The sequence below is a fragment of the Octopus sinensis genome, linkage group LG14, assembly GCF_006345805.1.
Source record: "Octopus sinensis linkage group LG14, ASM634580v1, whole genome shotgun sequence".
In the NCBI taxonomy this organism is placed as follows: Eukaryota; Metazoa; Mollusca; class Cephalopoda; order Octopoda; family Octopodidae; genus Octopus; species Octopus sinensis.
In genome coordinates this window covers 51,283,211-51,295,710 of record NC_043010.1, presented here as the reverse complement: position 1 = coordinate 51,295,710, position 12,500 = coordinate 51,283,211, and the positions used below count along the sequence as shown (strand labels likewise).

Below are 12,500 nucleotides of genomic sequence, written 5' to 3'. Positions count from 1 at the left end.
CATTCATATATAAGATCCAAGGATCAAGGTGTAGGAAGAAAGTTAGCTTCAAGCAATCCATAGTAAATATTAAAAAAAAAAAAAACTTTCAGGGACAATTGTGGTTTAGTGAGATGGAAGGTTTCTCTCTCTCTTTCTCTTTTACTTGTTTCAGTCATTTGACTGTGGCCATGCTGGAGCACCACCTTTAGTCGAGCAAATCGACCCCAGGACTTATTCTTTGTAAGCCTAGTACTTATTCTATCGGTCTCTTTTGCTGAACCGCTGAGTTACGGGGACGTAAACACACCAGCATCAGTTGTAAAGTGATGTTGGGGGGGGGACAAACACAGACACACACACATACATACATATATATATATATAGGGAGCTCGCTTCCTAGCTACATGGTTTCGGGCTCAGTCCCACCGCATGGCACTTTGGGCAAGTGTCGTTTAGCTATAGCCCCTGGGCGACCGAAGCTTTGTGAGTGGATTTGGTAGGCGGAAGTTACTGCCGTGTGTGTAGGTGCTTATGCCTCTCCAAGAGAGAGGGATATATATATACATATATATCTATATACTATACATATATATATAACATATACATATAATATATATATACATATATATATACATATACCTATATATATATATACATATATATATATATACATAATAATTATATATATATATACATATATATATATAATATATACTATATATATATATATATACATATATTATATATATATATATATACATATATATATATATACATATTATATACATATATATATATATATATATATATATATACATATATATATACATATATATATATACATATACATATATATATATATATAATACATATATATAACATATATATATATTATATACCATATATATAACATATATATATATACATACTATATATATACATATATATATATACAATATATATATATTAATATATACATATATATATATACATATATAATATATACATATATATATATATACATATATATATATATACATATATATATATATATATACAATATATATATATAATACATATATATATACATATATATATATACATACATATCTATATATATCTATATATATACATATATACAATTGGGAGTAATTGTGACAACAACGTAAGCTGGGCCACTCATATAAACACCAAAGTTGACATGGCCCGCAGAATGTGTTCCTGGATTCTCAGAACTTTCCAGTCGAGAGATATCCACACCATTATCCTTCTCTTCTCCACTTTTGCCCGACCCCACCTTGAATACTGTTGTCCACTGTGGTCTCCCCACACAATACAAGGTATCATAAAAGTTGAAGCACTCAAAGGGCAATCACAAAAAAGATAGATGGCATGACAGGCCTCGACTATTGGGGTCGGCTAGAAAAGCTAAAACTCTATTCTCTCCAACGTCGTCGTGAGCGCTACATCATCTGCATGATGTGGAAAATATTCCATCAGCATTGCCCAATGATGTTGGCATCACCTTTAAGGTACATCCAAGGCTTGGCCCCGTGCCATCCGCCCAAAACAAAAATCGCACTCTCATCTCATAACAACAATACGGCACAATTATTTCACCTCAATTGGCCCCGCTCTCTTTAACATTACACCAAAACACATTAAAACAGAAACTGACCCTATAGGGTTCAAGAAGTCTTTGACAGATTCCTTCAAGAAATCCCGGATAAACCCCCTACACCCGGATATGTCTCTGTAAACAATAACTCTCTACTTGAGTGGGCCATAGTGCCCAAATTCTGACTTGAAAGACTTCACCAGGTGGTGCTATTAAGTTAGACATGGCCTGGGCAATAATGGCCGAAACCTATCAAAGTATCAAAGTATCAAAGTATATACATATACATATACACACACATATATATATATATATATTATATATATATATATATATATATATATACATATAATATATACGATGGGCTTCTTCCAGTTTCCTTCTCCCAATCCACTCACAAGGCTTTGGTCGGCCCGAAGCTATAGTAGTAGACACTTGCCCAAGGTGTCATGCTGTGGGACTGAACCCGGAACCATGTGGTTTGTAAGCAAGCTACTTTACCACACAGCCACTCCTATGCCTGTGGATTTTTTTGTATCAAAGTAGGATAAACTGAAAAAAGTTCTTTTTATATTTAACGGTACATGACCAGGCTTGCCGGGTATGAGAATAACAAGAGTTAAGGAATGGAATAGATAAGATCCGGGCTAGATATGTTTCATAAGAAGCGAGGTGTATACTGCAGGCTACTTGTCAGGCCAAGGGTATCTTGATTGAATGAAAGTTTACATTGTTGCAAGGAGGTACTTGTTAACACATGGAAGAATCAATCAGAAAGCCCTTGGCCTGACAAGTACCCTATGGTACAAACCTCGCTTAGATATTTACCACTTCCAAGGTTTTGCTCACTATGAAACATATGTAGCTCAGATCTTATATGTGTGTGTGTGTGTGATGATTATTCGGTTGCCATAATAAAACTCTGAGTATTATGGCAACCGAATAATTGTCACATATTATATTATAGATAAATTCCTCTATTTCCATAATATCGAGGTCTCATTCATTCTTTTGTTGTCATACCATTACTATTAATATAAATTATATATATATATATATATATATATATATATACTTTAATTATCATTTTAATTATTATTATTATATTTCTAATTTTTATTTTTATTTTTAAATTTCTTCAAGAACGTAGAGTGGATCCTATGTGTAAATGCTGGTATTGAATCAGTGAATTTATAACATTGCATGATCATAATTTTTCAATATAAAGTATGCTTCTTTGGATCCAATTCCATATGGGGAAGCGTGTGCAAGGATAGATAGACCACGATAATCTGAATGCAACATTCCTTTCTTTAAGGTCATTTACATATGATGCCAATGCCGTAGATGTCCTATAGTTAGGATTGTTAAAAGAACTCAGATGGCACCGGTACCTTTGCTTGAAGTCCATCGAACTACCAACTCCGTTCAAATTAAGAAGTGAAATATAGCTCACTTGGAGCACTACAACTCCAGTCTGTATTTTTTGCGAGTATTAACACTAGCGATCTCAAAATAAAGCTGTATATTATATATATATATATATATATATTTCTTTATCGCCCGCAAGGGGCTTAAACATAGAGGGGGCACACAAGGACAGACAAAGGGATTAAGTCGATTACATCGACACCAGTGCGTAACTAGTACTTATTTAACAGACACCGAAAGGATGAAAGGCAAAGTCGACCACGACGGAATTTGGACTCAGAACGTAACGGCAGATGAAATATCGCTAAGCACTTCACCCAGCGTGCTAACGATTCTGCCAGCTCACCGCCCTCAGTAAAAAAGTCGAAGGGTGGTCGGGACCAATGGTTTCGCATCCACGAAGGCCGTAGCTTCAGACAACTCTTCGGATTCTAGTCCGAGGACAAAATTAATTCTTCACCTCTCGGAGATAGAAAATTGTTACGGTCAATGATCAAAGGGTCATCAGAGAACAAAAGGGGCGGGAAGCTGACATAGAAAATTAGGGCTTGATTTTTAACTGCCGTTTGGTGATGTAATCGATAATCACAATGAAGTATACGAAATATCAATGTTGTTTTTTCGATCTTCTTTAAAAGTACATGTAACTCTTGTTTATCCACCCTTCATCATCAATGGACCACGCGTGTGTTACTTCGGCATCATCATTTCATAAAATGTGTTTGATGGAAGAAAATATTGAAAAAACATCAATGAGGGTGAAAACGAATATGGTGGTCTTGGGATGTGCTAGAAACAACAGCCAAATCTACCTTACATCGCAAACCTTTCCCTCTGAAAATATTTACATTTTTTCTTTTCTTTCTTCCTTTTTTTTTTTACCGAAAAGACTCCTCCCATGATTTTTAAGTGCAAAAAAAAAAAGCCAAAATCGGTCCGGAGTAGGATGGTGAGGAGGGGTGGTGAAATTTTCAAAACTTTATTTTCATAAAAAGATGCCATCCATTTCGAAGGCGACATAACTACAGAGGTGTACCCCCACTCCCACGACTTTGCTGTCTTCTGGAAGTTACGAAGCAACAACAAAATCGAAGGTGGCACACATCTGTAGTTATGCCAACGCAATTATGTCGCTTGAAACGGTCCGTTTGATTTTGTGTATGAGTGTGTATGTAAACCAGGAAGAAACAGCAAAGACGAACACGTTGTTGTGGTAGCATATGTAATATGCTTACATGGCGAAGTAATTTAAATCCCATTCACACATACTTACCAGAGAAAGAACGACTCTAATTTCATACATAGTCTGATATATAAGCACTGGAAGTTAAATGAGAAATCTATTTTGTTCGAAGGAAACGTGTGTAACAATTGGTGCATTTTTCGGAGAATGAAGGTTTGTTAATGACCTAATCGAAAGCGAATTTTTGGCTGAGAAGCAAAACTGAACTAAGAAATAAATATAAATTGTTGTTTTTGTTTCAGCTGCAGTTCAGCCTACGGTGGGATTTGACCTCTAAGATAAAACATATTACAGCCGTAATAATACCGCTTTCAATCACGCAGAATAATTGGGACTAGATAATTTGACATAGTGCCCTATTAATTAAACGGGAGGTTATAAATCGGTGGATAAATGAGGCAAGATTTGACTGTTATTTCTAACAGGCTGTGAGACCTCGTATAGGTTTCGACGTAGAAAATGTGTTGTTTGCTTATATAAGCATCAGAAATGATTTCTGAGGGCAAGGAGAGATGAGATATTTCGTTGTTCCAGACTTTACTGAGATTGTTTTATTTAATAATATCAAAAAAAGAGTCCCTGAAGCGAAAAGTTCCATGTCAGCGAGCAAATATTATATAAAAACAATGTGTTTACGAAAAATTTACTTAAAATTTGCTGACAAGACATAGAATGATGCAATGACATTTTCGTTAATGAAATCGAATGCGGGGAGGCGGTAGGGGGGAGTCGTAGGGAACGGATTTCTATTTAGCAAACAAATGTTAAAAACTTACAAGGGACACAAGACACTTCTTACCTTTCAGTTTTAGATTCCAGTTAATCCTGTTATCACTGATCAGTGAAACCAAACTTGCCTCTAATTGAAACAGGATGAATAGAAAGAATGTAAATAAAGGAGGAGAAGGGCGATGTTTCAGATCTGGACGAATGGTAAACAACTGATTAAAAATAAATGAAAAGAAAAGAATCAGACTAATTCGGGGGGGAAATGAATTAAGTAGAGGCGTGCATGTACGTGTCTCAGACACCTTACGTTTTGTTTTGCACAAGGCGGCTAGTACTCGTTGGTGGGTTGGTTTTTAAATACACGTTTCTGATTGGCTGATATTGATTACACCTCAGTCCTATGTATTATCTATTTTTCAGTATACATGGCTCTTTAACAGGCCACTCTCTCTCTCTCTCTTACATGTTTCAGTCGTTTGACTGTGGCCATGCTGGAGCACCGCCTTTTAGTCGAGCAAATCGACTCCCAGGACCTATTTTTTGTAAGCCTAGTACTTATTCTATCGGTCACTTTTTGCCGAACCGCTAAGTTACGGGGACGTAAACAGACCAGCATCGGTTGTCAAGCGATGTTGGGGGGACAAACACAGACACAAAAACATACACACACACACATACACAAACATGCACACACACACACACACATATACGACGGGCTTCTTTCAGTTTCCATCTACCAAATCTACTCACAAGGCTTTGGTCGGCCCAAGGCTTTGGTCGGCTGAGACACTAGCCCAAGGTGCCACGCAGTGGGACTGAACCCGGAACCATGTAGTTCATAAACAAGCTACTTACCACACCCCCACTCCTATATATATATATATATATATACGACGGGCTTCTTTCAGTTTCCGTCTACCAAATCCACTCACAAGGCTTTGGTCGGCCCGAGGCTGTAGAAGAAAAAAAAATTACCCAAGGTGCCACGCAGTGGGACTGAACGTAGAGCCATGTGGTTGGTAAGCAAGCTACTTACCACACATGGGTTTCTGTCTAACATAGTGATACTCAATTTCGTTTTGCCTATGGACTTCTTTGACATCTTTAGCTCTGCTGAACCTCAACACCTTCCCCATGTTAAATAAAAACACACACTATTATATTTTTTATTATAAAATATTATTAGTAATTGTAGTAAAAACTTGTTAAGAAGTATTTTGTGTTTTGTAAAAGTATAACCTTTTTATTGTTCATAAATTTTAACAACAAGACCTCATATGAACTCCTGAGCTCACATGGGTTCCGGTAGGAAAACACTAGTCCAACACGTCATCATCTCAATCGGGAATTTGCAACTTGAAACGTCATCTGCTGTAATTGCCATTTTTTTTACCATTTGCCATCCTTTTAATTCCAACATATCAATGACTCTGCTAATTTCGTTTCTTATAGAAGGAGTGACACTGTATGTTTTACCACTGCACACACACATACACGCACGCGCACACACACACACGCAAATAAGTACACACACATACATGCATACATACACACATACATACACACATACACACACATACATATACATACGTACACATACATACATATACATACATACACATATATACACAGATACATACATACACACATACACATACATATACATACATACACATACATATACATACATACACATACATACACATACATACATACACAGATACATACATACATACATACATTATCGGAAAACCTATATGAAATTAGCTGAAGATTACTTGACATTTTATATCTGTTGTAATATTTGCAGCTTTAATAAATTGTTATAGTATGAAACAATTGTACTAAATTACCAGATCCATTCTTGTTGCTTATTTTTGGTTACATACATACATATATACACATGTACATATACATGTAGATAGGACACTCTATAATGAAATCTGTCGTAAGGATAGGACCAAGGACAAAGAAATAAGAACCCACCATATGGTAGGAGTACTAGTGGAATGTACTAGTGAAGACCTCAATAAAATGTAAGCACAACAGATCACATATAATGATTTGGAATAGAGAAGAGAAACTGTGTACAGTTGAAGAAATCAGCTGCCCAGTGGATGTTAACATAAAGCTGAAGATCAGTGAAAAAGAGAACACTTATAATGAACTATTGAGAAATCTGCATTTATCTATCTAGATTACAGGTTCAGGCTTATACCTGTAATTATTGGAACCCTGGGATACGTAACACACTGCCTAAAAACCAATCATGAGGAATTAGGCTTCTGTGAAGATCTGTAAAACTTTCCAGAAGTTCATCATTTAAATGTATATGAGCATGACTAGATATGCTACTTATGCATGAGAATACATACATAAAGCAAAACATACAAATCTGCACATATACATGCATACATACATACATACATACAAAAATACCCTACTGTTGATGTTGAAATTCCAATGAAGGAGCCTTGAATCTAGGTTAGAAACTGGCTATCTCTCTATCTTGAAATAAAACTGAACAGATATATATAAAAAAGCATACATACATACCTACATACATTCATACTCCACAAGTATCCATTATACTATTGGTATATTACCTATGTTTAACCATGTGCATACATATGCAAACATATTATGCTCATAAATTATAGGTAAAGACAAGGAAAAAATATGGATTTATCAAGAATCAAAATTTAAAGAAAACAGAAAATGGAGAAGTACTGATGAACAACAATTGACTTACATCAATTATTATTTTTATTTATTATCTATTAATTCAATGAATTAATGAATAATAATTGATGTAAACCAATTGTTGTTCATCAGTACTTCTCCATTTTCTATTTTCTTTCTATATATATATATATATATATATATATATATATACAACAGGCTTCTTTCAGTTTCCATCTACCATATCCACTCACAAGGCTTTGGTTGGCCCAAGGCTATAGTCGAAGACACTTGCCTAAAGTGCTACACAAGGGACTGAACCCTGAACCATGTAGTTGGGGAGCAAGCTTCTTACCACACAACCATGTTTTACTTTCTCCAAGTTCTGACAAGAACTTGGAGTTCTTCACTCCCAGTGGTTCACATGTTAGTTAACCAATAGCTGGGACCCTAAAAGATCCTACTACACTGGTGCAGAGAAGACCTGGGAATAATAGGGGCTAATGGGGGCTTCCACACTCCTCAAAACCCCAGAACTCCCACACCAAGGCCCCGCTACCAGATGCAGTTTAATGAAATACTCTGGATGACTTTCTTGCAATAGTCAGCACTAATCACACACAAAATAAAACACACCTACACACATCTACATACACACACACACAACACAACACATCTACACAGATTTATACATACACAACACACACACACAAGCACACACACTCACATACTCCTACATACATACATATATAAATAGGCTATTGTTGAATACAGGATTTGCTTTCACTCAACCAAACTAAACATAGTATGACTTCCTTTGGTCAATGACCCAAGATAGTTAAATAGCAATGTGTGTGTGTTTGTAAATTTATGTATATAGACAGATATATAGATACATACATACTTACATATGAAAATGTGTATATGTAAATGTTTTATTAAAGATTTGTGGCTGTGTGGTAAGTAGCTCGCTTATCAACCACATGGTTCCAGGTTCAGTCCCACTGTGTGGCACCTTGGGCAAGTGTCTTCTACTATAGCCTCGGGCCAACCAAAGCCTTGTGAGTGGATTTTGTTGACAGAAACTGAAAGAAGCCTGTTGTGTGTGTTTGTGTGGTGTGTGTGTGTGTGTGTGTGGTGTGTGTGTGTGTTTATGTGTGTGTGTGTGTATGTGTGTTTGTTCCCCCACCATCTCTTGACAACTGATGTTGGTGTGTTTACATTCCCGTAACTTAGTGGTTCAGCAAAAGATATCGATATAATAAGTACTAGGCTTGCAAAGAATAAGTCTTACGGTCAATTTGTTTGACTAAAGGCAGTGCTCCAGTGTGGCCGCAGTGAAATGACTGATGTTGTTTCATCTGCAGGGGAGACGATGACCTCAGTTTTTTGGGATGCCCAAGTCTTTGGTCGTCCCGAGACTATAGTAGAAGACACCTGCCCAAGGTGTCACACAGTGGGACTGAACATGGAACCATGTGGTTGGTAAGCAAGCTACTTACCACACAGCCAATCCCATTCACAGATCTGCTGTATTGCAGTAAATTTTTGAGAATAATGGTTTGTGTAAAGTCAACAATTTAATTAAAGAGTTAGTAAGAAGAACTGTGTCAAATGTTCTGACACCATTCGCATAAAAGCAAGAAAGAAAGAAAGAAACAAACAAACAAACAACTGCATCGTGAAATTAAAATGCATGCATGTTGCTCTGTGTGTATGTGCATGTATGATTTTTGTGTTTAGGTGTGTGTGTGTGTGTGTGTGGTTGTTTATGCATGTGTGTGTGTGTAAAGATAGTTAAAAAAAAGACCAAGATGTTTGTCTTATCTTGAATGAAATAAGGTGGCAATGGTGGTGGTGGTTGTCGTCATGGCACTAGTAGTAGCAGTGGCAGCAGCGGCGGCGGTGGTGGTGGTAGTAGTGGTGATAGTGAAGATAGTTGCTATGAACCACAGTCTAACCACTAAGCCATGAACCTCCACATTTGTCCCCAGGTTAATAGTCACTATTGTCCCAGATCAGTGTAGTAGCTGCTGTCAGGGTCGCACCAATGGATTATCCGGTGCAATTTGAACCTGCCAATTGTGGACTCACTCTTTATTGTTCACAGCGATGGTGATGATGGTAGTGGCATTGGTGATGATGGTTGTAGTGGTGGTGGTATTGGTGGTAATGGTTGTGATGGGGATAGTGGTGTAGTGGTGGCAGTGGTGGTGATGGCTGTGGTATTATGGCGGTGGTGATAATGGTGGTGGTGGTGGTGGTGGTAGATTTGTTGTAGAGCATCACCACCAGTAATGAAGATCATAATGGATGTGGGAAAATAGTAGAAGTTGGACAGAATATTTTGATAACAAGATCATTCGTTATCAGCAAACAAACATTAACAACTAAAAGTTTACATGTACTGGCAGGTGTTATACGATAATAAAAAGGAGAAAGACACAAAGTTAGGGCCAGTCATAAGCTTGCTGAAACCCAGTTTTATAATTCATCATTATTTTATTGTCATAGTTTTTGTTTTCTGATATCTTAGATATGCTCAAGGTCTTAAAGATGATAAACATTCATTAAAATTGAAAGGTGTAGAAAATTATTCTAAATTAAGATTTAAATCATAAGGCAGAATGTGGGTGGTTTGTAGTCGATAAAAGCTGAATTCAGTACTAGGTTGGTATATGGCTGTGTAGTAAAAATCTGGTTCTAGGTTCAGTCCCATGACACGGCACCTTGGGCAAGTGTCTTCTACAAAAGCCTTGTGAGTGGATTTGGTTGATGGAAACTGAAGGAATCCCATCATATACAGTCATTTGACTGCAGCCATGCTGGAGCACCGCCTTTAGTCAAGCAAATTGATCCCAGGACTTATTCTTTACTGTTTATCTCCCTCACGTTGCTCCAGTTCACTCAGCTGTAGAAATGAGTTGCGATGTCACTGGTGCCAAGCTATATCGGCCCCTTTGCCTTTCCCTTGGATAACATTGGTGGCGTGAAGAGGGGAGGCCGGTATGCATAGGCAACTGCTGGTCTTCCATAAACAACCTTGCCCGGACTTGTGCTTGGGACTGTAACTTCCTAGATGCAATCCATGGTCAGTCAGGACCGAAAAGGATCTTAGCAACTTAGTGGTTAAGCAAAAGATAATTACTAGGCTTCAAAAAAATAAGTCCTGGGGTCAATTTGTTTGACTAAAACACTTCAAGGCGGTGCCCAAGCATGGCCACAATCAAATGAATGAAACAAGTAAATTATATAAAATAAAAGCTAACTATTAAATAGATGATGATAGACAAAGTTGATCTTGGTATTTGAACTGAAAAAGGATGTGACTAAGTATCATGTGAATTTTAAGTTATTGTGAATGCAAGCAGGATGCTTTAGTCATCTTCAGGCATGTTAGCAGACATATCCTAGACAGGCTTAGGAGAGATCTAATTTTTACCCTTTGCTTTCTTGGACTGAAGATTGCAACTGAGACCAACCTTACCATTTTTTTTATTCTTTTATATTTTTACTTGTTTCAGTCATTTGACTGCAGCCATGGTGGAGCACTGCCTTAAAGGATTTTTTAGTTGAAGAAATTGACCCCAGGACTTATTCTTTGTAAGCCTAGTACTTATTCTATCGGTCCCTTTTGCCGAACTGCTAAGTTACGGGGATGTAAACACACCAGCATCGGTTGTCAAACGATGATGGGAGGACAAACACAGGTACACACACACACACAGCAGGTTTCTTTCAGTTTCTGTCTTGCAAATCCACTCAAAAACGGCTTTGGTTGACCTGAGGCTATGGTAGAAGACACTTGCCCAAAGTGCTGTATAGTGGGATTGAACCCAGAACCCAGAACCCAGAACCAGGTTGGGAAGCAAGCTTCTTACCACACAGCTATGCCTGCGCCTATATATTGTTAACCTTTTAGACATTATGTTGGATCTGGGTACCAGTTCATATAGGCCTTGCTGTAAACCAAATGAGTGGCAGTTGTACACACATAAACACGACCTTCTGCTACCCATCTATCATGTTTAAGAACCTAGTGAAGGGTGTAGTAAGAGGATTTCAAACTTGTCCTCCAGTAAAGAAATTTTCAACACTGCAACCCTCTATTACAACAAAGCCCAGTGGGTTTAACCTTTTAGCATTTAAACCGGCCATATCCAGCCAAAAGTATTCTGCCTGTTTTATGTTCAAACTGGCCAGATCTGGTCTCTCACACCAACCCTACAATATTGTTTTCAAAATTAACAGCTACCTCACCAAAATCTCATAGCTACAAGATGATGCATGATTAGTTCAAAACAATGTGGATAAAAAAGCATTAATTTTGGCAGAATAATGCGAACACTAAAGGGTTAAGGACCACATCTCCAATATGCCAGGTCTGAACATCCACAAAGGTTATTTGGTTTACCCCACCCTTCTCATTCAAAGTCAAGACTTATACGAGAAGAGTATTCCTTAAATTAGTGGACAAACACTTCACACAGTCACATAGATATGGGTGTTTGTTTAATAGACACAACTTAAAGGTAACTTTCAGTTGAGTGCCCAATGCTAAAAAATACTAGTGAGTACCCTTAAACCACACACAGAGGCTGGATGCTCATGGAGGGTTAACAATGAGTGCCCAGTGATTTTCCCTATTATAATGAGACTTTCCCTATTATTAAAAGACTATACATGCATGATTAACAGATATTTTTATTGGCAGCATAGTGACAAATAAAGCCCTTGAACAGATAACATTTGAGGAGACACTGCAGCAATACAGTTAAATGCCATTTACATCCTAAACAACCATCAAACTATCAT

At 37.2% G+C, this 12,500-nt stretch overlaps 1 protein-coding gene across 1 annotated transcript in view; it reads right to left on the bottom strand.

The window, feature by feature from the left end:
* LOC115218927 (sideroflexin-1) overlaps nt 1–5,342 on the bottom strand; it is a 33,719-nt gene extending 28,377 nt beyond the window's left edge. Inside the window, exon 1 of the mRNA XM_029788943.2 lies at nt 5,074–5,342. The gene's annotated coding sequence lies outside the window, so the exon portion shown is untranslated. The remainder of the gene's footprint in view (nt 1–5,073) is intronic.
* Between the last annotated feature and the right edge of the window lie 7,158 nt (nt 5,343–12,500).